Here is a 26166-nt window from a genome sequence, read left to right on the forward strand (position 1 = left end):
GGTTCTAAGGCAGCACAAGTGGCAAACAAAACCAAAAGCTCCATCAGAGATAAGGTCCAGAACTTCACAATTAGTTACATTTAAGGGAGCTGGGCTGGGGAACCCAAGTCTTTACTACTTTTTCAATAATTTCTCACATCATTGTACTCTAAACTTTTGTTTTTTTGGGAGGCCCAGTCATGGGGCCTGAACTCTGGGCCTGGGCGCTGTCCCTCAGCTCTTCAGCTCAAGGCTAGCGCTCTACCACTTGAGCCACAGCGCCACTTCCGGATTTTTTTCTTTTTGCTTATGTGGTGCTGAGGAATCGAACCCAGGGCCTCAGGCATGCAAGGCAAGCACTCTACCACTGAGTCACCTTCCCAGCCCCGAGAACTTTTAATTAAAAGTTGTCAGCCAGCAATCCTACTCCTGGGCATTTACTGAAGTGACCACAACCCAGCCCACCAGCACAAATATATTCATTGTAGCATTGTTTAACCATAGCTAAGATATGGAATCAACCTAGATACTCCCCGGCGAATGAATGAATGAAGAAAATGTGATACACACACACACACACACAAAATGGAATTCCATGATGCTATGTTTCCATCAGAAAGAATGACATTGACCCATTCATAAGGAAATGGGAAGATTTGTAAAAATTATACTAAGCAAAGTAAGAAGGGAAGGGGTAACAATGATAGACAAGTAATGTACTCACTGCCTTACTCATGTAACTGTAACCCTCCATACAGCATCTTTACAATAAAATTAAATAAGATAACCATCAAAAATACAAACAAGAGTTTTTTTTTAATCGTTTACAGTTCTTTTTTTTTTCTCCTTTCTGTTTTTCTTTGGTTTATTCCCTTTTGTAGCTGTATTTGATTTTGGTATGCTTTGTCTTGTATATAAGTCTATTTGATTTGGGGATGGGAAGGAGATGGGGAAGCACAGAAATGGTGGGACAAAAGGTGAACCAAATCAGCATGCTATTCACTAGACTCTACATTAGAAATGAACTATCCAACTTGGGGACAGGGGAGATGGAGAGGGAAAGCTGGGAGAAAATGAGGGAGTGGGTCACACTATTCAAAAGGAAATGTGCTAATTACCCAATTTAGGTAACTGTAATCCTTCTGTACATCACCTTTATAAAAACTTTAAAAATCAATCAATAAAAAATTGGTCAGATATGTGCTTAAAGAACTTTTCTAAGCAAGGAAAACTGGTCTCTGGACCCACTCAACATGAAATGGAAAGAGAAAAATTAGCAAGGAAGATCCCAATTTTGATGGCAATGTTATTCTAGTCATGAAACCATTTTCTACTTACTTTAGTCGATAATTACAAGACTCATCTTTAAGGTAAAGAGCCAGCAATCAACAGCCAAATAAAAATGCACAGTGGAGAGGATCCAACAACCATCTACCAACTATTTAAATAAAAAATACTCTACCATTATTTTTTGCCTATGGACACTCCATAATTATGTAAATCACATAAATCATAGACTCTTGTCAATAGGTGCACCTTGTCCTAGGTGCATTACTTTCCTATTTGAACATAATAATGAATACAAATCATTGCTCTTGGGGGGTGGGGGGAGAGGATGGGAAGGGATGGGAAGAGAAACAAAGGAGGAGGCTACAATGCTTGATAAGAAATGTACTCATTATCTTGCCCATGTAATTGTAACCCCTCTGTACAGTATTTTCACAATAAAAAAACAAAAAACCCCAAATCCTTGCTCTTTTGAATAATTTTTATAAAATAAAGATTTCATGGCTATTAAAATGATAAAATAGTAAACCTTAAAAGTGTAAGGGTCTTCAATTCTGGAGTCAAGTGGAATCAATATCCAACTCCATATATCTGAAAAGGCGTAAGTTTATATTATAACAAAAATAAACCTTTATATCATTGGCCTAGATAAGCAAACCCTATCTCAAAACATTGCACTATTAATAGGGATACAGGTGGACACATTGCAATAATGAGATGTACAAGATGTTATGTTGCAAAATGAACTTTACAACTTTGGTGCGGGTGGGGGGGAGGATTGGGTGGGGGTGGGGGGAAGATGGGAAGGGATGGGAAAGGGAAACAAAGGAGGAGGCAACAATGCTTGATAAGAAATGTACTCATTACCTTGCCCATGTAATTGTAACCCCTCTGTATGGTATTTTCACAATAAAATTTTTTAATTAAGAAAACAAAGAACAAAAACAAAAAATTACACTATTATTCCTCTTACCTACTCATATGCCAATAGAAGCAAGCAATAACCTATTGCTTTAAGTTGCCAACACTTATATCCAGCCAGTGTTTCCAATTTGAACTTACTATTTCAGTTATAGTATGTTCCTTCATTCTGATACTTAAAGGCATTGCCTTGGTTTTTCTTTTCTTACAGTCATTTCTTCTTTTCTTTGATGGCTTGCCACTTAAAATTTCACTTTTCTCTTTCCAGCTCACTGATGCCTATCTTCCTGCCCGAGGTTCATGTAAGGTTCTCAAAATTATTTGGTACATGGATAGACATGTAATCTTCTCATGGGCATATTGAGAATATTGTATGTCTCATAATGCTGTTATAAATATCCAAATGGCTCTTGGCAAAAAAAATGCTTCCTCATCTTTGGAATTATTGGTTATTTGGTTTGTGATCCCAAACAAGAAAGCATTACAAAATGCTAACATCTGATTTAAACGATATCCCTTTATTCTCCCTTTCCTTTTGTGCTAGTACTGGGGCTTGAACTCAGGGCATGGCCACTTGAGCATCACCTCTACTTCTTGGTTTCTGGAGGTTAATTGGAGAGAGTCTCATAACTTCTCTGTCTGGGATGGCTTCAAATCTTGATCCTTAGATTTTAGCTTCCAGAATAGCTACGATTACAGGGGGCAGCCACCTGCATCGGGCTGTTTCCTTTTTTTAATGCTCAATTTACAATTTACTGATTGTGTTTTGTTGAGGCTGAAAAAGTTTAAATCCCTAAAACCTCCAAATCTTAAAATTTGGGATAAACACATTTCTTTTTTCTTTCTTTCCTTCTTTCTTCCTTTCTTTCCCTCCTTCCCTCTTTCATCCTTCCTTCCTTCCTTTCTTTCTTCCTTCCTTCCTTTCTCTTTCTTTCTTCATCAGTCATGGGGCTTGAACTCTGGGCCTGGGTGCTGTCCCTGACCTCTTCAGCTCAAGGCAAGTGCTCTACCACTTGAGCCACAGAGCCACTTCCAGTTTTCTGGTGGTTAATTGCAGATCAGAGTCTCACGGACATTCCTGCCCTGGCTGGCTTTGAACCATAATCCTCAGATCTCAGCCTCCTGAGTAGCTAGGATTACAGGTGTGAGCCACCTGTGCCCAGCAACTGGTGGATAAGTGCATTTCTAAGTATTATACAATGATGGCAAAGGAATGCTTTATTGTTTTTAAAGAAACACTGTATTTCAGAATGTCTCTATCAGGGATATAGTTATTAAATGACGGCCAAGAAAAATGGCAATGAGTCCCAAAGGATGCATGCTGTAGGCATTGCTGCAACCTCAGGCACAATTCATGGTCCAATTCCCCTACATCTTTTCCAGGTTAGTCTAAGAAGCATCTCTGAAAGTCTTTATCTGACTGTTCAATGAGTGCCTATATACAAATTTACCTAACTCTCTTCCTAATTGGTAAATTCAGTAAAATTTTATTAAACGATTCAAACTTAACCCTTAGTAAAAAAAACACTTCTACAAATTTCTGTCAATTACACACAAGATCAGAATTCTAAAGAATAACAAAGCATCTCACAGAAGAACCCTTCACACCATTTACCCACCTGTAAGGATGCAGGACAACAATGGGAAATTTTTTTAATCAACATTTTCTTTTTATATTCCAAGTATATATTTATTAGAAAAGAGAAAAATGTAGGCCAGGAAAACTAAATTAGCATAAACACTTGCAATACTGAATATTATTGACTAGTCTGGTAAAAAACATCAATTCCTAGGCTCTGGCCCTTCCACCAGATTCTTCTTAACTACATTTCTTCTTATTTGTTTTTTTAAACCAAAACAGCTTGTCTTCAGCCTCACATTCTACCCTTACCCAGCCCTCCTCCTACCACAACCCTTCCCATTTATCTCTACCTCTACTTCTCCTCATGGAGAAGCTCTTGTAGGGAATCTTATGATTTCACCACTTCCTCCTTACTCATGCTTCAGAATGTCCCTATTATCCTAGGGAACCTTGCTACCATTGCCAGTGGTGGCTCCATGGACAATGAATCTTAGACATTGAATCCTTCAAGTTTCCCTGTGTGTTCAGATCCTTTGGCTTTTCTTTGCTCTTTTAGCTGGCTTTTTTTGTTTCCTGTTGCCTCTTCCTAATCCACTTTAAAGAAACCCTTCAAGCCTTCCTTCTTGGAGAGCTTGTCCACTTTGTTTTTTAAGTCAAGTGGCAGTTCCAAAATACAGATTCCCATTCAGACATGTAGACACTCCCTCCTTGCTGGTCTATCTGACTCTAAGAGGCATCTGAGACTGGATGAACTATGTTGTTCCCAAACACTGGATTGACCACTACCACCAGCTTCCTTCCCAAGTTTGCCTCACTTCAGTGTTCCCCCATTTCAAGGTGGCCCCTGTTCATTCTAAGGTCAGTACACCATCTTTCTCCAAACTCGAATCACTTCATGCTTATTAATTTTACCTTTTGAGTTGTGTTTAAGAGAGAATAGAAGGTAACCAGGAAGAAGCTCCAGGGAGAATTTACCAACCAGGCAAAGGCAGAACAGCATGAAAGATTGCAGCCACTTACTTGTGCAAGGATACATGCATGGTCTGCTGTGTCTGAAACATGAGGGGTTTGGAGAGGGACTAATAAGAGACATGAGAGGTAGCCAAGCAGGGCCAGTTTTGCTCAGCCATCTGCTCTCCTTATGGAGAATGTTCCCTCATTACATAGAAATCACTCTGGCTGCCTGAGGACCATTGGTGTCAGAGGGGCCAACTGGATGTTTCTATTGGTCAGCTTAAAGGTAGACCAAACCAAAAGCAGGTCTTGCTAGAGCAGCAGAGGACCAGTTACTCCTCAGTATATAAAATGGTCCCATTCAAGACTGATCATTAGGAAATATCTTCCAGAAAGATGTCAATGAAGAGTCCATACACTGCTATAACTAACAACAATTGTTTTCAAATAAGGTTTTGGCCATGCTAAATCTTAGAAGTTAATTACCAACTCCAATAGACATTTGATTGTTTATTTTTAATGATTATGCAAGAGGCAGAAAGTTGTAATTTTTATCAAGACAGAAGTAAAAATACTTTCACAGTGGCCACTGCAAGCTTGCAAAAGAGTGCCAAGATACATCAGCAAAAAGATGAAGCTTCTCAGCACAAAAAAAGATGAAGCTTTCCTAACAGCTCTGCACATCTACATCTGTTATAAGTTAAACCACACACACACACACACACACAAATAAGTAGGAAAAAATAGCAACAATCAAAAACTGTAGTTCTCTATTTCAAAGAATGTGCATTATAACATATCACCCTGGGAAGCAACCAAACATAGTACCCAGGTATGATAGTACCCAGAGAACAAGTCTATGAGGGCAGGAAACATTTCCAGGCAGGCAAAAAATACTCCATTGCTGGACAAACAAGCACTAATTTGTAGTCTTCACTAAGTGATAAGTTTTAAGTTATGAGTATATGTGATTAGAAGTCACAGGCTATTTGAGAATCATAAAAGGGAAACAGAGGATCAATAAAAGCATGAGGAAGAGGTATGATGTAGAAACACCAAAGAGGGCAAGTGAGCACAGATCAGCCTCCAGTCAGGAGAGATAGCAGGTTCTAGACCCTACCCTAACCACGTACTGTATGACCTCAGTACAGTTGGCTCCCCTTGCTAATAAAATCCCCCAAATTCTAGGGTTACTGGGAACCAGCGACACTGTTGCATTAACAGCAAGCAATCTAAGCAAACAGCTGACCTCTAAGATAAATGATCAAAGATACAAGTGATCACACCAATTAGATCTGCTCCCAAGGCTAGCAGTCATCAGCACTTTCATAAGAATGCCAACTCTCCACTACTGCAGAGCTCAGGCAGAAGTCCTTAGTAACCTTTTGAGTCCATTAAGTTTTTAGTCAATTCACTGATATAATACAGATGTGAAAAGCTAGCAAAATAAAACACATAATAGATGAGAAAAATCTGGCTTATTTTCAATAGGCAGTTAGCTTTTCATTTTAAATGAAAATATTCATATCAATGGAAAAATGGACATCTATAGTTTAGAATACACATGTCCACTGCATATTCAATAGTGTATATTCAATATATATTTAAGATATATGTCCTATATATGTATATGTAGAAAAACCTCTATATGGTCATTTGCTAATTCTGGGAGCATTTGCCTTATCAATATATATGGTATTTATATTTACAAATCCAACTGGTGCCAAATACTAGGTCATAAATTTCCTTATACTTTAAAAATACCAAGATTCTTCTTCTTAGTATTTTGTTTGCAAAAGTCCCCCCAAAACATGATACAATGAAAAAGACAGCTGGCTTCTCTCTTTGAAGGAAAAGAGATTTGAACCAGAGGGAGCTTTAATAGAGTTTGGTGATCTTCTAAACAGGAGAGGCAGGGCTTCTGGGAAGAGAAATACCTGCAAATTAAATCTGTGGAGGGAATGGCAGAATAATCTATTCAAATTTGGTTTCCGGAATGCTGTCCAAATTCTGTCACTATGTAGTATGCACATCCTGTCAAAATCATAGAGGACCCCAGAAAGAGATTCCTGGATTCCAGATATTTCAATAGAGAGTGAATATGTCACATTTATCACACACCAACATAGTTGTCTCGCTTCCAGATGCCAATGTTACCAGTTAAGGTTACAAATACTGATGTGGAAGGCTGGGAAGGTGGCTCAGTGGTAGAGCGCTTGCCTTGCATGCATGAGGCCCTGGGTTCAATTCCTCAGCACCACATAAGCAAAAATGAAAAAAAAAACTGGAAGTGGCGCTGTGGCTCAAGTGGTAGAGTGCTAGCCTTGAGCTGAAGAGCTGAGGGATAGTGCCCAAGCCCAGAGTTCAGGCCCCACGACCAGACCAAACAAACAAACAAACAAACAACAAATATTGGTGTTGACCTTGCTTATCCACTACTATATCCCTTGGACCAATGTTCCAGGTTTGAAGATACATTAGATAAGGATGGAGAAGATCTCAAGATGGAGCCTATGTTCTATCTGAGGGAGTAAGAGAAAAGTGAGAGAGGGATGTTAGTATCAACTAACAGTAGATAGTGGCTACTTTAGATTGGATAGTTAGTGACAGGTTCTCCAGATCTGAGCTACTCAAGTATTAAGAAGAATCTGGAAGTCAGGGTGAGATTCTTTGTCTTTGTAAGCCAGTCAATGAGCTGGATTTTAAAAGCAATAGAACATTTTAAAGGCGATACATGGAAGGTATGTATGGATACTTCTAAAAGGCTACTCTAGCATCTGAGCAGAAGGGCAAGGGCAAGAATCCAGTTTCCAGGCAATGACAATAATTAGGGTGACAGGATGTGCCAGGCTGGGCAGCAGGAGAGATGTAAGGGGCATTATCCATCTATACCTATACCAATCAAAACCTCTGATGACAATACTGATAAGAGAAAGAAACTGGACTGAGCTGGTAGATAAAATCAATCTCTTATAAATGCTAGTGGGTCCTATAAACACAGGAGTCCCTCAAGGTGAACGACTGCAAATAATGCATTCTCCAAGAGGCCACAAGGCATGGAGCCAAGGAACAAACCATCATCTTTCAACCATTCTTCTGAAATGAGGTCTTTATTACATGACCTCAACCACCAGCCAGTTCCACTTCATCAGCAATACTTCTTAAATCATCAAGTGAGGTGAAACCAGTGCTTAGAATGATGCAGTAATTCCTGTGGGTTCAGTGAACAAACCTAAATCGATGCACATGGAGATTACGCCTCTAGACTTAATTTGAGAATATAAGTAATATTGGTACCTACATGCCTTCTCAGTATGTCATTAGCACAGGTTTATTATAGTCAGGAAACTTTAACGTGACTATCCCTGACACTGTCATTACTGAGGTGAGAAGATTCTACTCAAATGGTACACACAACAATCCTGTTGGTGCTATTAAAGACTTTATGCTTCTAAATGGCCCCCAAGTATATCCTGTCTCACCCTGAGTTGGACTTACTAAGAACCTTTCTCACCCAGAACATTTATAATTTAAAGAGTTTGAATGTATTGTTCAGTACAAAACAGAAATACTTGAAAGAGTTGTTCTCAGGATCAAAAGTTTCCAAAAAATCTGTTTTTTTTCCAGAGGCTATCACAAATGCTTGAATTTAGTTTCCTGAAAGCTATGCTTATAGCAAATCATTAACATTCCTTAGCCTTGAAATAGAGTTCAGAATTGACAGTGACTTCATTTCTCTTAGCCAAAGGCAACCCCAAGCTGTATTCTTGAGGTTTTTAAGAAAAAGCTGAATCAGAAATGGAAATTTCCAAACACCAGTGACACAACAAAGTATTTAGCCCTTATGTTAAGCTAAATCCTGGAAAGAACAAGTGAATAAATTAAGTAGACCAACTATGTCTCCATTTTCTGTTAACCCTAAATCACTCTCCGCAAGAACGAAACTCATTACACCTTCAATGTACGGAGTATAATTTAAATACTGCAGGTTTGCATCTTCACTAAACTCTAAACAAAGCTAATCAAATCTTCCTTATGAGCCCTTCAAAAGATCGGTGAGTGTCTGAAGTACAGTGGATATTCATGAGCTTGACAGCTAGAGTAATTTCTCATGGGCCTTTTATGATGGCATTAATATTTTTTAATTGACGGGGGACAGGGACAGTGCTTAAGACTGAGAATAAAGTTGTTTTCAGAGAAGGCACTGGTGTGGGCTCACCCCTCCATTACATACTCTCAAACTCACTCCAACCAGTTTGGAAAGGATATGAATGGTCCTTTGAGACAGCCCAGTGAGTACACAACTCAGGAAGACGGTCATAGGATGAGGAATGCAGAGACAAGAATGAAGTCTGAATTTCTACCTCCAATGGCAGAACTCTTTCTCCCAAATGACTTCCTATTCCTATTTCAGAACTGGGCAAATTATCCAATTTACTGTATTAGTTATCATCTATAATTCTTCTTTGCCAAGATGCTACTTTATCCCTTTCCTTAAGTTAAGCATTGGTAAATTCAAATGTCTACAAAATTATAATTTGTTCTTAACTATTTTTCTATTAGCTGTTTATATTTTTGAATTTTTTAGCTGTTTATCTTTATATAGAATGTACCACAATACTACTTTTTACTTTGTAAAAAAAATCTTACTTAATGTGAACCTTCAAGATTTTTTCACCTTCTATTTCTGGAAAATGAAAATGATTGCTGCAATTTCTTGAGAAAGTACATACAGTACTGATTGGTTCTAGACTCTCAATAATCTCTAATTTCCCACTAGGGTGGCTCTAAGTTTCAAAATGGGAAAGCTTCAATTTTTAAAAGAAATTATAGGGGGTGGGCGGACGAGGGGGGAGATGGGAAGGGATGGGAAGGAGAAACAAAGGAGGAGGCAACAATGCTTGATAAGAAATGCACTCATTACCTTGCTCATGTAATTGTAACCCCTCTGTACAGTATTTTCACCAGAAAAAAAGAGAAAAAAGAAATGATCATATATATGATATGTGTACTTCATTATTTTATGTAATCTACTTATCTATTATGCATTTTATTATGTATATTTATTGTATATACTTATTGTGAATGTATATAATAGTACAAGCAAGGGATTCATTGTGTAATTCCATAAAAACATGCAATGTATTTTGAACACATTCATTTAGCTTTTAAGTAGTTTCAAATTTGAGACTGTTGCTAATGGAGGGCCTCCAACTGATAAGAGGTCAGGACAGGAACTTCCCAGTTACTTACTTTCCAACTCCACGGTTTCTAATATCCAAGCATTCCCTTTGCTAAAAATCAAAAGAAGATAAAAAAGAAGACAACATATTTCCTCTGTGTCCTGGGCCAATTCCATTCAGGGAAGGACCTATTAGCAGAAAGATAACTTTGGCACCTTAATTCAGGAGCATGTTTTTCTATTACCCAACATCTGACTCTGTATCTGTGAGCAATGTGGTGTGAACACAGACAAGGAATAAATTAAAAGTCAGCTCCTGTGCAGTCATCACCTACCTCCAAGGAAATCTCTCTAGAGCCTTCCAACTTGGTTCTCTAGCTCACAATTTCTACTCAATTGTCCCTTCCTATGGTGCTAATCAATTCCATTGACCAGAAATTCCGTTTAGCACCTTAGGGGGGCAGGGGAGCAGTCTTTCCTCTGCTGTCTGTACTTACTTGATCAAAGAACCAAAATTCAAGTATCTCTTGATACATGTCTATACCATAGGGTTGAATGACACACAGAATAACAAAGATGGCTGTCTCAAAATGTCCTAAGCACAAATCGCGTATGCCGCTCATTCTATCAGTCCAGGGGAATTGTGTTTATAAACCAACATAGTAAATAAGTGCATAAATGAACAGTCTGTGCTTCTTCATCTCACATATATGACAATACAGCCATACTCTGGATGAATAGCTGAACAAGGAGTCAATCTGGACATTTTCTGTAACTATCCCAAGGCTTTTATTTCTGTGGTTAGATGCTAATAACACGCTCTATGCAGCCATCACCCCAACTAGTCACCAGAAGGACATGTGGTGAGAATGAGAAGGAAATAAGACCTTTCAGGCACTCAGGAAGGCAAATTGTCTGTAAATATCTGCAGTTTGCCTTTTAAAGGGGTTCCAGGCATTCATGTAGCATAAACAACACAACAGAAACAAATAAATAAATATGAAAAAGCTATTCCTATCTCCTATCCCTAAAAAGAAATCCAATATATAGGAAAATTTCAGGCATGCTATTATATTTTTCTATTTAATTCTTACAATCAGAGAATGTAACCATTACCACCAGGCTGAAGGTCATGAAATATTTAAATGAATGAGCGAACTGAATATAGCAGCCCTTTTTAACCTAAATATGCTTCATGTCAATGAATGATGTCTTGGAAAATCAGATCCAATTTAATCAAGTTCTAAGCCTCTTGGATGTTTTTATGTCTACTACACAGAACAGAAATTAAATAGAAGCTAATAGTGCTCAACTCTTTCCCACATAGATTTCCCACTCAATGTCATCAGATACCTTTCGACTCTTGACATTTTTCTAGGTTATTTATTGTATCCCATAGCTTGATTAATAAACTCTGGTCTCCCCTATAGTTCTATTTCATAGTGTTTTTGATGCCCAACAATTAATCAATGAAATCTTTACATTTAATTAATTAACATTTATGACAATTTGCATTTACCACAGTTCTTACAGTGAGGAAATGGAGAACCTTTCTGACATTTCAGACCCTTCTACACTTTGAGGATTAGACAAACAGTTGATTTTTTTTTCTCCTTCAAAACAAATGTGTGATCAGATATATAATTATTCTGTTTTTACTGTGATTCATCACCTTTTATCTCCATGCTAACTAGTAATGATAGAGACTATAAAGTCTGTTCTTAAAGGATATCACTAGCATATAAGTAAATTGTTTGAAAACAATGCCTCATCAAGTTCTCTGAAGCTTCAGATGAGAAGATTCCTTACTCTATGGCTGTTCATTCCATGCTGACAGCATTGAACAACCTCCTGGGTTGAACCCCAAATACTTCTGTCATGAAACTTGAGAGGTCAGGCCCAGCTGCCATCTTCCTTCCTGTCTTGGAGAAGGATCAGTAGATAAACAGGTAGTCTGTGACTGGAGCTACCCACTGATATTCAGATTATTGTGGTCTAACTGCCCATATGATGTACTGAAAGTGACAAAACATCCATACATGTGATGGTTATCCTCCAACAGACAACTAAGCCAATAAATATGCCTTCAGAATTTCAAATCCTCGTATTTGCAGCTCAGTGGGGCTTAACTTAAAACCCCATAGCCAAAAATAAATTTGAAGGAAAACTGACAGGTTGACATTCAGCTTATCTGAAGAATTGTTTTTATAGGTTCTTGAGGTTTTTAAGGTTTAATCACCGGTGTCACTTCATATGTGTTTAAATTACTGTGTTTTTCACAGAGAAACTGGTTTAAATCCTTCGTCTCATCTGCTTAAAATGAAAGCAAAAGAAATATGTGTAGTTTTGTAAAAGCTGTGTATCCAATTTAATAAGACATTTCACTCATTTCTGAGTTTAACTGTTCTGTTCTAAGGGTCTTCAATCATGCAGAGAAAAGAGCACTTGTCCCCTAATGTAGATTTTGACAGGGGGGAAGTGGGAAGTTGCAAGGAAGAGAGGCCCCAAAGTAACACTAGAGATGATAAGAGAGTAACACTGGTCCCAAGGACTACTCAGAAATTTTCAGCATCCAGACTCACCATAAAAAATTATTTAAGTGATCAGCCTAAGTGCTGAATGGAGTTAACAATGTCTTTTTCAGATTTCCATGAAAGTACTGTTTTTATAATCAGAAGAAGACAAATTGACAATACTGTTCTTAGAGATGAAAAGTAGTCATATTTAAATATCTACTTCATTTAAATATTCTTTGAGCTAGGAAGATCCCCTGCTTACTGTCTCAACTTCATTTTGTATAGCAAAACAATCATTAATTATGAAAGAATTCAACACTTGAACAACACATATAATTAATCATCCCAAGGCTAATATAACTTGACTCCACTCTTCAGTGGATGGAGCAAACCAATGAAAGTTTAAGATTTGCAAAAGGCCAGGTGCCAGTGGTTCATGCCTGTAATCCTAGCCAGGCTGTGGATCTGAGGCTAAGATCTAAGGATCATGGTCCAAAGCCAGCCCAGGCAGGAAAGTCCATGAGACTCTTATGGCCAATTAACCACAAGAAAAATAGAAGTGGCACCATTGCTAAAAGTGTTAGACTGCTAGCTTTGAGAGAAAAGGCTCAGGGACAGCGCCCAGGTCCTGAGTTCAAGAGGCATGGCAAAAAAAAAAAAAAAGATCAGAGGCTCTGCTAAAATTATATTTTCCTCAGGCCTCGTGCAGCTGCCTGGCTTCTATCACAGCAAGTAAGATAGAGTCTGATAGTAGGAGGAAGGCAGAGGGAATTTTTGCCTTTCATTAATGCATAATGCCATGTTGGTTGTGTGGGCTTATTCAGAAAGTTTACATAAAGTTCTTGAATTTTAGGATCTTTAATAATACACAGCATTCAGTTCAATGAATATTTTACAACATATACATTGTTCATTTCAGTCACGTTTGATCTTCTCTACAAAATAATGTTAAGTAAGGATGTATAGTAATGTATATTACTAAACCGAAAATAGTAAAAATCCTGTATTAGTGATTAATACTGAAATCTAGCTGGAAAGGCTTAATTCCTTCTAGTTGAAAGCATTTTATTTCTTCATCTTCCCAATAAAAATTAGAAATGGGGCTGGGAAGGTGGCTCAGTGGTAGAGCGCTTGCCTTGCATGCCTGAGGCCCTGGGTTCGATTCCTCAGCACCACATAAGCAAAAAGAAAAAAAGCTGGAAGTGGCGCTGTGGCTCAAGTGGTAGAGCGCTAGCCTTGAGCTGAAGAGCTGAGGGACAGCGCCCAGGCCCAGAGTTCAGGCCCCACGACTGGACTCTCCCCCCCAAAATCCCCCATGATCTTGAATGTTGGATCCAGAATGTCAAGAAAACATGTCAAACGCTTTTCTTCTAAGAACATCAATACATTTGCATCCTGGTATCCTTGTCAGGCTTTTCTGAGTAGGACTGGAATGGAATTGGCAGTGGATTACAAGTGTCACTCACCAAATCCAGTCCATGATAAATACCATATTATAATCATGAAAGTATTTTTCTGACAGCATGAGAAATACTAATTATAAGAAAAACACTAGTTATGAGAAACTGTGTGTGTGTGTGTGTGTGTGTGTGTGTGTGTGTGTGTGTGTGAGCTAGATGCTATTGGCTCATGCCTGTAATCCTAGTTTAGGAGGCTGAGATGTGAGGATCAAATTTCATGCCAGCAACAGGTAAGAAAGTCTTCTCTTCAATAAACTACACAGAAAAACCAGAAGTAGTTCTATAGCTCCACTGAGCTACAGGCACCTGGCTAAGGTACAGATTTTTACTCTCATTTTATCTATCTGAAACTTAAAAAGTACCCACAGGGGAACATTGGAAACTTCTCCAAACTATGTCTTTTCTGAGCCCTTCCACAATAGTCAAGATCCTTCCAGGCTTTTAAGCCAAAGAAAATACAAATCAACAACAAACAAAAAAAAATCAAACAACAAACAACAAAACAAATCTTGTGGCTCTACCTTTAACATGTACCCAAAGTGATCATCTCCCAGAATCCACCACTTCCCATCATGTGTTCACTGTAAACACTTGTTCCCCATCCAGCCAGTCCCAAACATTCCTCTAGTTGCCCCAGAATTCTGCTATGCTTTGGATCTTGTATGTATCCCGAAGACCTTGTGCTGAAAGCTTGGTCCTCATTCTACAGTGCTATTGGGAGGCGGTGGGACCCTCACTAAGTGGAGCTAGTGGGAGGAAGTTAGGTAATTGGGTGTGTGTCCTTGAAGGGCATATTGGGACCCAATGCTCTTCCTGTTTCTAGCTATCCTGAGAAAACTCCACCAGGACCTATGTGCTGCCACAGGCCCAAATACAGCAGGGGCCTCATGACCATGGGTGGAAACCTTCAAAACCACAAGCTAAAACAAACCTTTTCTCTTTTAAAGTTGATTTACCTCAGACATTCTGATGGAAAAACCAATACACCGATTTTTTTTAAGGGTAAAATCCCAAATACTTATATTCTAACTTAAAAGAATGCTTAACCACATTCTTCTGAAACCTCAAGTTCACTCCCAACTGTGGGCCCTTCTCACTTAGCATTCTGGCCTGGAATATGCTTCTCACTATGCTCTTTCCTTGACCTCATTCATGTTTCTGCTCTAATTCACCTCAGGTGGCCTGATTAGTTTGCCCCTCCCCCCACCTTCCGTCTCACCTACTGCCCTGAGCTCTTCATGACACTTATCACTTACACATTATATTAAATATCTCTATAACATAATTTGGTTTTTATCTGTCACTCAACTGATGGTTTTAAGCCCAGGAGGTGTGTGCATGTGTGTGAGTATGTTTGTGTGTGGGGGTTATCTGTTACATTCACTGCTAGGTCCTGATTGTCTTGAACAGTCATGTGGCAAGTGTTCAGTAATATGTGTTGAGTATATAAACTCAGGTGGGGTTTTCAGGCCTGTGAATAGTGAGTGGTAGACAGTTAATAAACATTCATTAGATGATGATTGCTGAATTATAGCACTCATTTGCTAAATTCCTAAAGAGCTATTTTCACTTGTGCTTTCTGCTGCAATCAGTTCTGGATAATATGGCACTATCACAGACATGTTGCTAAAAATTTGTAGAGTCATTCTTCAAAAGAAGAGTCCAAGCTAAGTATAGGGCCTGGACACTGTTGTCTGACAGACATGGCTAGAATTCTAACTTCATTAGTTAGTAGTTGTACATGATAGAGCAGCATGACTTCACAAATTTCAGGTTTTTAAATTTCAATAACCCAACTAATCTATCTGAGATTATTGTAAGGATCAGAGATGATAAATATAAGACACCTGGCATATAACAGATACTTAATAAATTGTAGTTATTACTGCTATTGATTTTCATATTATTTTCTTAGAATGTTCCTGAGAAGTTGACTAATGTGGACTAATCTTTAATAGAAGAAGAAGCTGGGGAAAAGTCCAGATTTAAAAGAAGCCCTGGTCCACTATGAATGAAGGGCATATCAAAGTCCTTGACTAAGATCTTGGGATGAGATTAGAGCTCTATCCTTCAGACATATTGTAGAATCATAGACATTTCCTCAACCTGCATAGATTTCTTAGGCCCTCTCTTAAGACTGAGAGTCAACATGAAAGCCTCCTTATCTGAGTATTAAAAACTTCCACAACTCATTCACCCAAGCCATGCCCACTAAGGCTGGCTCCCAAATGAATGGGACCTGAAGTGGCATTTAAATAGTGGGGCTGAATGAGGCCAACTAAGATCATACTTTGGGTGTAGTTGACATTCAAATCATCTGTACACAATACAGTAGTATCCCCTTCTCATGTGCTATATGCCTGTTCCATATACATTCTATGTCAAGTCAAAATAGAAGAAGAATCTTTATTATCCAGAAAAGCACTTTAAAGAATGGCTCATCCTTCCTAAATCCTGACCCTGATGGTCCTTACATAACTTTATTATCAATGAGGCTCTGCTATCGATGGATTATTACTTGTCTCAGGACTAAAGGAAAATGAGAGACACAGACAGACAGCAGACAGACAGAGACAGAAACACAGAGAGGCAGAGAGATATAAAGAAAGAAAGATGGGAGAATAAGACTGAGATAGACAAAGAGAAGGAGGGAAAGACAGTAAGAGAGGATATGGAGAAAGTGAGATGAGGGAAGGAGGTGGGGGGGGAAGAGAAAAAAGGATGTTAGATATAAATGCTATATTCAAGAAGCATAATATAACCTCCTAGCTGATATGAGGCATTAAACAATTGGGTATCAGCCTTGTCTTTTTCAAGGAAAATTAACAATGAATAAAAAAGGATATTATCAAGATGTTATGAAAGGTATAAAAAGTCTATTAAATTACTTGCCAATCACTATCAATCACTGATCTACAAGGTAAGAACACCTAACAGACTAAGACCTATGTTCAAAGTTTAACTCGGTTGCTAATAGCTGGGTGAATTTGTTACTTATTTAATGTAGAAAAATATTTCACTCTTTAAATTGATATGCATGCATATAATTGATAAGACAGAAAAGTATTTAATAGAGTCAACAAAGGGTCAAGGCATTGAACAGCAGGCCTTCACTGGTTTTAACTAGGAGAATGGCTTCTCTTGACTAATGGCTAGAATTAATGCCAGTATTAGTGAGAGCCAACTGTAAACATCTTGTTAAACTCAAATGATGAGTTGGGCCAAGTTCCTCAAAACTAATGAAAGATAACCTCTGCATTTAGAGCTGTCTAGACCCTAGCAATCACTAGTGCTCACATAATCACAATTAATAAACCAAATTAGGAAACAAGTTGAACTCTCTCCTTGCCACTCTGTCAAAAAAATAACGGGAGCATCTATCATTGTTGTGCACTTGTCATTTCCACTATGGTACTTATATAAGCTCTGCTGAAAATCTGCGCTTGGGAGATAATGATCTTACCCGAGGACTTTCTCAGGAGGAAAATAAGGAAAAAAGAGTTTAGACAAAGGTGACATGCAATAAAGATGCCCTTGGTTAGCCAGGAAGACAATAAAAATAAATTTTCTAAGCATTGGAATCATAGCTATAAAAATTATAATTACCACAGCCTAGCTCCTATCTGATGAGATAAATAGTTTGTCTTCATTTAGCTTCCAAAGGCAAGTTCAAACAAAAAAATCTGCTCCACCTTGCAAGCTATGTTCTCTCCCTGGTGATGGGGGAAAAGGGGATGATTTATTACAGCATTATTTTTAGATTCATGCTGTCCAATCCTATAAAAGATATATAGCCCACTAAAATCTTATTTGTTCCAGAGCTTTTGCAAAATAATCTTTTCCTTTCTTTCTATTGGCCAAACATATTCCCTCATTGTATATCACCCAGTGTTTGCTTCTTACATATAACAGCTTCTAGTAAAAAAAAAATCACAGATTTGATGTATATGTACATGTTAAGTCTGGGATACCAAGACCACATAAACATAGAGTGTAAACATCAGAAAGCCAGCACACAGGGTGTGACTGTGAGAATAAAGATGCTCCTGAGGGACATCATATTGGTGCCATCAGCCTGCAAGTGCTGAGCAGCTTCTCCACCTAGCAGAGGCTGACTGCAGAGTCTAGTAGGAAAACACCCTGGAAGGTAAGGGTAGTGACAATGAAAGGCTTGGTCACGACTGTGCTTTGCTAGCATAAGTATGACCTTGGATTAAAGCTCCAGTGATACATACAGACACACACTCATACAACTCTATAATCATACATTGGTATCATGTTAAGAAATTCCTCATAAACATCATAATAGTCAATTGGTTTTATATTTACTTGAGAGGAATTTTTTTTTAACAGAAAGGGGTTTCTTTTAGGATTCCCTCCCTTTCTCCCTCCTTCCCTCCCATCCTTTTTAGCCTGTGCTGGGACTTGAACTTCAGGCCTAGGTATTGTGCCTTAGTCTTTTCACTCAAGGTTGGTCCTCTACTAGTTGAACCATACTGATGCTGCTGGTTTACTAGTGGTTACTTGGAGATAAGAGTCTTGGAGATAAGAGACTTTTCTCCCCAGGCTGGCATCAAACTTTGATTCTCAGATCTCAGCTTTTCAAGTAGATTGGAGTACAGGTATACGACATACATTGGCGACCAGCATCTAGTGAATTTCTGAGAACATTTCCACACATCATTTAAGGAGGCCACTTTGCCCATTGGCAAAGCTGGCCACAACCAGCCTCCTCACAACTTCCAGAGTGAATGTTGATTTCCTTGGGATGGAAGATTTTGTGTTCAAGGACTGCACTGGGATGCCAATTCCTAAGGGCACTGGAACTCTGGTTGGCTCATCAGCAGTATGGTATTTGCCCATAGGCAGCAAGGTTCTGAGGAACAGTTAATTCAGTCGAAAGTTCTGTAGTAGAGAGCTTTGGAATCACTTTAATCTATAAGGAATCATGGGGGACATGAAAGGAACGATGGCTTCAGATTATAAAAGTTTAATCTAGAGAGGCTACCTCACAGAGACACCTGCTATGATGTACTTGGTGTGGGTGTATTCAATTGGGTCTACTTTTGAATTTTATTATTGATCATGGTATATACTACAACCACCAAAATAGCTGAATACATGTGAATAAGGGACCAACAGCTAACTGCCAGCCTAGACCCAGGCCAGAAGTCGCCTACACTATTAGAATGCTTCATAGTGCATACACAGGTGTATTTAATATGGGAATCAGGAAAAGCAACATTGCAATATTCATTTTAAGGTTACCATGAAAACTGACAAAGAACTTTTTCATCTCAGGAAAGACATTGATGTTAAACAACATATAAACAGCTTAATTTCATTATAAAATGGGGACCCAGAAAATATCTGCACCTGATGACTTCTGATCCACCAGCAGGCCTGTGTTCAGGGACAGACATATTTATCCCACTTCACTGAGTAATGAGAGGCTCAGAGGGATCAGGCTTTCTCTAGGAACCCAGTTGATTCACCATCCATTACACAAAGCCAAGCCCTTCATCATCTCTTGGGGGCAATATCTACATTCTCAGAACACTCTTTACTCTCTAGTCATTACCCAGTGTTCAGCCTGATCCCGGGCTTTTCCTCAGCAAGGAATAATTTTTAGCTTTCTGTTACATGCTCAGAACAAGTTCATGTTTTCATTCTATTCAGATATAGTGAACAAATAAATTTAGTAGTCATTTTAAAGTATATTACCTTCAGATTTTCTGTGATAAAATTATTAAATGTATATTAACTTTTCATCTTAAATATTAGCTCCATTTCCCTACTCATTTAGGGAAATAAGGAATTAAAATTCACTGTAAGAATCAGTCTCCTAAGAAGAGGGGGTAAAGTATATGAAATAACTGTACCTGTGTTGTTGCTTTATTAAATACATTTAGATAAACAATCAGTCTCTACCCCAGAAGCCCTGGGTTACCTGTTACCCCAGGAAAGCACAAGAAACCTAAGAATTTTCACTCCTTACTTGCCAGGGGCAGATAGTGGATGGTGACGCACAGTCCTCTTACTTCTTCTTGTCCACAGAGTATCTTTTCCTAAGTTTGATCCAAGAATCAGGACTTTCATCAGAAGGAAAGGAGGGAAAAATGTGTGAAATTCAAGTGAATTAACTTGACTTCTGTCCAATATTGCCTTTGAAAAACCATCTCAAAGAAGCAGTGCAGAGATGGATAAAGGTATTGGACCTCATGTTTTAATTTATGTAATGCATGTCCAACTTCCCCTTATTAGTAAAGGATCAAAGGACTCACAACTTGGACTCTTCTTTGAAGAAAAGTAACTTGGCTTTGGCCCAAATTCATTTTTTCATAATGAGTCTAACAAATCAAGATTTTTTGGTCAAAAACTGAATCCATATTTCATAATAATAAAATGTAGGGTCTCCTACATTTATCTTATAAAATTTTAAGATACAACTAATTTCAAAACAATGACTGCCAGAGCATTTTACAATGGTGTTCCAAACTTTATCATCCCAACTTTGCAGACAGATACACAATGGCTTGACATGGAAATATGTATCAAGCTGGGTGCCAGTGGCTCATACCTACAATCCTAGCTACTCAAGAGACCTAGACTTGAAGATTGATCTTCAAGGTCAGTGCAAGCATAAAAGTTGATGATACCCTTATCTCCAATAAACCATCAAAGCTGATCTGGAGGTAGAGATGTGGCTCAAGAGGTAGAGTGCCAGACATGAGTATAAAAACTAAGGGACAGCACAAGACCCTAAGTTTAAGCCCAGTACTGGAACAAAAAAAAGTGTATGAAAATGAGGGAGGGAGTAGCAAGTTTGACAAGAAATGTACTTATTACCTTACTTATATAACTGTAACCCCTCTGTACATCACCTTGACAAAAAAAAAGTGTGTGTGTGTCAGAGAGAGGATGAAAAACTCATGGGAACCCAAGAATGGAGAAAATTAATTTGCACTGAAGTAGTTTCAGAAGACTACCAGAGTGAAGCACTATTTGAGATTAACTTTTAATGACACAAGTAGATTAGGTGAAGTTAGAATTTTCTTTCTGGTCAAATTCATTAGTGCATGGAAACAGATTTGGAAGGAGAATTAGAGGTCTTTAGATTTGCTGATACTGCCCAGTATCTAACAGAATAAAATCAGTATGAGAATGCTGGGAACAAAACAATGAGAAAAAAAGACTTGCAAATAAATTCACACACACAAATCCTTCATATTTTTAAGCACATATCAAGTAAATAGCTGTAAACCACACCTAAGTAACACCAAGAGAAGAAGAAACCCTGGTATAAGACACAGGAAAAAACCATTTAACCTTGATTAGAGAGATAATAGCTCCATTCCAGAGAAAGTGACATCTAAGACCCCCAAAAGACAGTAAAGAGAAGAGAAGTGCTCCTTGTTGCTACTGGTCCTGGTAGAGGGTTGGAGATAGTGACACTGAGAGGAAGCCAAAGCGATTCCCCAGAGCCAATCACTGTACAAATTCAGAGCAATGGAGGACCAGTTCCTTAAGGTTTTAAGGTATGGAGTACTAAGGTTGAACTGGTGTTTTAGACATCGAACCCTGACTAGAAAGCTGAGAATGCATTAGGAAGTAGACCAGGGGTCAAACTAAAGAAAGGAAGATCAGTGCAGAGCATATCATAATGATCTAGGCAAAAGGAGACCAAGGTCAGAATGTACTACACCAGAAATGAAGCATTTTGGGAGACAAGGATGATGGGTAGCTTTCCCATGACCTCTGGGCATCCTAACTCCCTCCCATTACGGATCGTCGTCATCATCATCATCATCATCATCAACAACAACAACAATCATCATCACCATTATCAAAGTTAAAAATGGATTATACAAGCCAGGTGCCAGTGGCTCATGCTTGTAGTACTAGGTACTCAGGAAGGCTGAGATCTGTGGATCACAGTTGGAAGCCAGCCTGGCTGGGCAGGAAAGTCTATGAAGAAGCTCAGGGCCAGAGCCCAGACCCTGGAGTGCAAGCCCCAGAACAGACACACCAAATAAAATTGATTACACAGATACAACTTGAAGATACATCTTTAAGTTCAAAACTTACCTGGCTAAGCCCCACCTGTAAGCCCTCTTCCAGAAAACCACACAGACACACCTACACAGGAGAAACAGTTTATTGCCAGCCAGGGCTGACAAGGCCATCTTTTCCACAGGAAAGGGAGAAATGGTGCCTGTCCTTTGTTCAGGGTAAAATTTATATTCAGGGGGACTAGGGGTGGGAAGTACGGGAAGGCCTCTGAGTGTGTGTGCGCGCACGCATGCGCAGCTGAACACTCAAGATGGAACTTAGTTGGGGTGGGTTTTTCTGATTGGAACAGTTACAGTTAGGCAGCATTCCCTGATGCAGCTGGGGGCTGGGGTAAAACAGGGCTCTGGGAAGTAAAGTGGGAGGAATGGCCAGGGCTGAAGGCCATCTGCAGTTAGGCCTGGACAGATGAACTCGTTTTGAGGGAGGGGCTGAGGACCGGAGATGTAGGGAATGATAACACGACCTACATGAAAATGCTGGAGTCACCACGAAAGAAACTCCACAGAGAGGGAACCACAGAACACGGGATGAGAAAAACAGCATAGAGCAGGGCACCTGGACATCTGGTAGATGCAAGGGGCATTTTCCACTTGGTGAGGGAGGGCAGCTGCGGACAGTCACTGAGCTGTCTCCCCAAGAATTTCTGCCTCTCCTCTCCCCAAGTAGACAGAAGACCACACTTCCTTCAGTTGGGTCTTTCAGTTGTCAGTGCCATGACACACACACACACACACACACACAGCTCAAGCAAGAAGTCAACTTTTGCTCTTTGAAGCACCTTTAAAAGGTATGAAGGCTGCTACAGCAGGCAATATGCCCATCCCAGTGGACTACGCTGGAGAAGGCCACATGTCTGCTATAAAAAGAGAAGAGAAGCTGATTATGTTAGCATTAAATTTGAAGTACCTAAACAAAGAGAAAGATTGGGGTGGTAGCTCAGAAAATGAAGAGTTATTTTCTCCCATTTAGACATTCATGGGTGGTATCTTCTGACTACGTCAGGGGCTTACTCACCCCCACTCACTACCCTCCAGCCACTAGAGAGACTCAGATGACACAGAGGGTGAGATCTAGTCCCTGTCAGCAGACTGTTTGGGATTCCATGGACAATACAGTTGTGTGACTTTAGGTAAGGCAGTTATCTTCACTAAGCCTTGAGTTATTAATAATTCATATAATTTATAAAGAATCTGGCACATTAAATACTCAGATATCAGGCATTATGTGTGTATGTGCATATAATATATATATATATATATGCATGTATTTCAGGTTGCTAAACCTAGTGTGTATATAATGTATGTCTTAGAGTCATTATAGATCATTCAGAACAGAAAATCAAGATAATTTTTCCTCTTCCTTTTCACAATGCTGGGGATGGAAACCAGGCCTTTACTTACGCTAGGCAAACTCTCCACCACTAAACTACACACCTAACTCTAAATAAGGATCATTTTAATGGATGTTCCAACAGCCAGCCAAGCTAATGCTGCATTTTAAAAGTTGAAATTCACATCAATTAAAACAAGTAATAATGCCTTTGGTCATGTTAACACAGAGGGAAAAGCATAATTATAAGGTTACAAACATGGAAGAAAATGCACATTTCTCCCAGGGTGTCTTGTATATTAAATTACAACCCTTAACGGCGACAGGGATGACATCAACCCTTCTGTGGTGATTATTTCAGTATGAAATGCTTCTTGTTCCTTCCGCCCCAACTTAATTGAAACAGAATGCCAGAACATCTGGTAATACTTGCTTATGGCATGAGGTTCATCTTCCCTTTACAACAAAGGAACGCAGAATGCTAAGTTGATATACATTTTCCTATGTGACAGCCATCCCAAATGGGATACAAATGTCCTCGCACATTTTTATGAGTAATTTCCAACTATGGTCAAAATAAGATGCAGCATCACATAAATGGTAAAACAAAAATAGGTTGCAAGTCAGGATGATTCTTGAAATATGCTTTCTTTCTCCACCTGCAAATAATTACTGATTTTATTTCCAAAGTGTGTTCCTCCTCCTCAATTAAAAAAAAAAGACAAACTTGCAAACCTACCCTCATTTGTATAGGACACTATGAATGTATCCATTTTTATTTCATCAAAAATGTCTATACATTAAGGAAAGACAAAGGAACAACTTTCAAATAAACCTATTAAGAAAGCTGCTAAGCCTCAGTATTGTATTCACTCCAAAGCATCGTTATCACTTTCTTAGTATGACTTTGGTGCTTGAGGGGTTTATTTAAAAAAATCAGCAAAAAAACAGATGGAATGTTTCTCACCATATGTTTGTGAGGAGAAGGTGGGATTTCCTTGGTCCTACAATCCATTAATGCAGAAACAAGAAGGTACAGCTACAGGCACATTATTTTGATATTCCAGATTACATGTATATAATATTTGTTCACTATGCTCTCTGTAAATAGATATGTATTGAATAATCAAATGCTTTAAACACACAATACTGAACTACGAATGTGTTTCTTTCCTCCCAGAGCTCTGGTGCCAACACTATTTCAGTAATTGACCATCAATCTAATATTACTAACACTTAAGTAGAGTGATTTTTCACAAGTAGCTAGAGCCAGCATATGCTGGACAGGACACTTTATTTTTATTCTCCATGCACTTTGCCTCCCTTGTGCCCAAAGCAAACAGCTGTCATTTACTTCAGGCCTTTTTCTAATTCCTAAGGGGCCTCCTAGCTTATAATTAGACTTTCCAGCTGTCACCATGTATACAGTGGGGAGGTGTTGAGGGGTTTTCGTTTTGCAGCACTCTTTACGCAAAAAAAAAAAAAAAAATCTTCTATGGCTGGAATAACTGTTTGGAATTCAGCTTGGACAACAAGTAAGAATTCTTGGAGCGTTTGCTATGAACAAGTCTGCTCAACAAACGAGGTTTGCTTGGACATGAACTCTGTATCAGCCACGTGGGAAATGGACTGAGAAGCAGCATAGAAAAAGGGAAGCAGCATGAAATACTAGGAACTTCCTACTCCAAAGCTGCAGACAACAGCAGTTATAACACTTCTCCTGGACTTTTATATAATTCCCTTTCCCAGGAAGGCTTCACTGAAAGAGCACAAAAAGAAGGAACTAAAAGCAAGCAGGCCAAACCTAACCTTGCTTCAAAATCCTTCAGGCTGACAATGCCAGAAAAGAGAGCACATAAGTCAAAGATCACTGTCAGTCAAAATACAGGGATGGAAGTAATAAGCTTTCATCTGAAGTAAGTCTTTCAAACAAAAGAATATCTGGGCTATTTTTTAAAAATTGAAAACATTTTCAAAACAGAGAGTACTACCAGATAATGATGGTTGACACCTATAATCCTAGTTACTAATGAGGCTGAGATCTGAGGACCACAGTACAAAGTTATTAGCCTGTCCAGGAACTCCGAAAGACTTATCTCCAATTAACCACCAAAAAGCTAGAAGTGGAGGTATAGCCCAAGTGGTAGAGCATAGTCTTGCTCAGAGCCCTTAGTTCAAGCCCCAGTACCACCATAAAGACAAAATGAAACAAAGCACCAGAGGACACACCCACCCATCTCATCATACTTATTTCCTTCTGCAATTGCTAGGAAAAAAATATTTGGGAGCAGATTTTTCTCAGTGGTTAAAGACCCATTGCTATCACAGAGGGCAGCCTACACACTAGCTTCCCCTTCAACATCAGAAAACCATGCTCCTGACAATAAGACAACAGCAGCATCATGATGATCCAAAAGGCAAGTGCTCATGCAAACCCAGATGGGAATGGGAGTAGGGTTCTTAGGGCAGTAAGATATTCTGAATAACAAAACTCACAGATACAGTAGATGCTGTGGGGCCAAGGACTATAATGGGAGCCCCAAATTCAGAGATGAATAGTTACCAAATCCACATCTCACTCCTACCATAGTTGTGTTCCCCTAGGCAGATGGCAGCTCATCATTACTCAGAATTCACTGTGCTACAACATAATAGTTAAGACCCTGGGTACATATATTTTTGTAGGTTTTTGAAATGTCTGATTTTCACAAAAGTGAGATTTTTTTTCTTTTGTCAGTCATAGGGCCTGAACTCAGGGCCTGAGTGCTGTCCCTGAGCTCTTTTGCTCAAGATTAATACTCTACCATTTTAAGCCACAGCTCCACTTCCTGTTTTTGAGTGGTTTATTTTAGATAAGAATCTCACCAGGACTTTTCTGCTCAG

General features: G+C 38.9%; 1 protein-coding gene across 4 annotated transcripts in view; it reads right to left on the minus strand.

Moving 5' to 3' along the window:
* Positions 1 to 26166, minus strand: part of Epb41l3 (erythrocyte membrane protein band 4.1-like 3) — a 173146-nt gene that overhangs the window by 101641 nt on the left and 45339 nt on the right. The window contains exon 1 of one of the 4 annotated variants that reach the window (XM_013027180.1): positions 19880 to 19944. The exons of the other annotated variants lie outside the window; for them this stretch is intronic. The gene's annotated coding sequence lies outside the window, so the exon portion shown is untranslated. Of the gene's footprint in view, positions 1 to 19879; positions 19945 to 26166 lie in introns of those variants that run through there. 4 annotated transcript variants of the gene reach the window in all.

Source organism: Dipodomys ordii, unplaced genomic scaffold, assembly GCF_000151885.1.
Source record: "Dipodomys ordii isolate 6190 unplaced genomic scaffold, Dord_2.0 Scaffold100, whole genome shotgun sequence".
Classification (NCBI taxonomy): Eukaryota; Metazoa; Chordata; class Mammalia; order Rodentia; family Heteromyidae; genus Dipodomys; species Dipodomys ordii.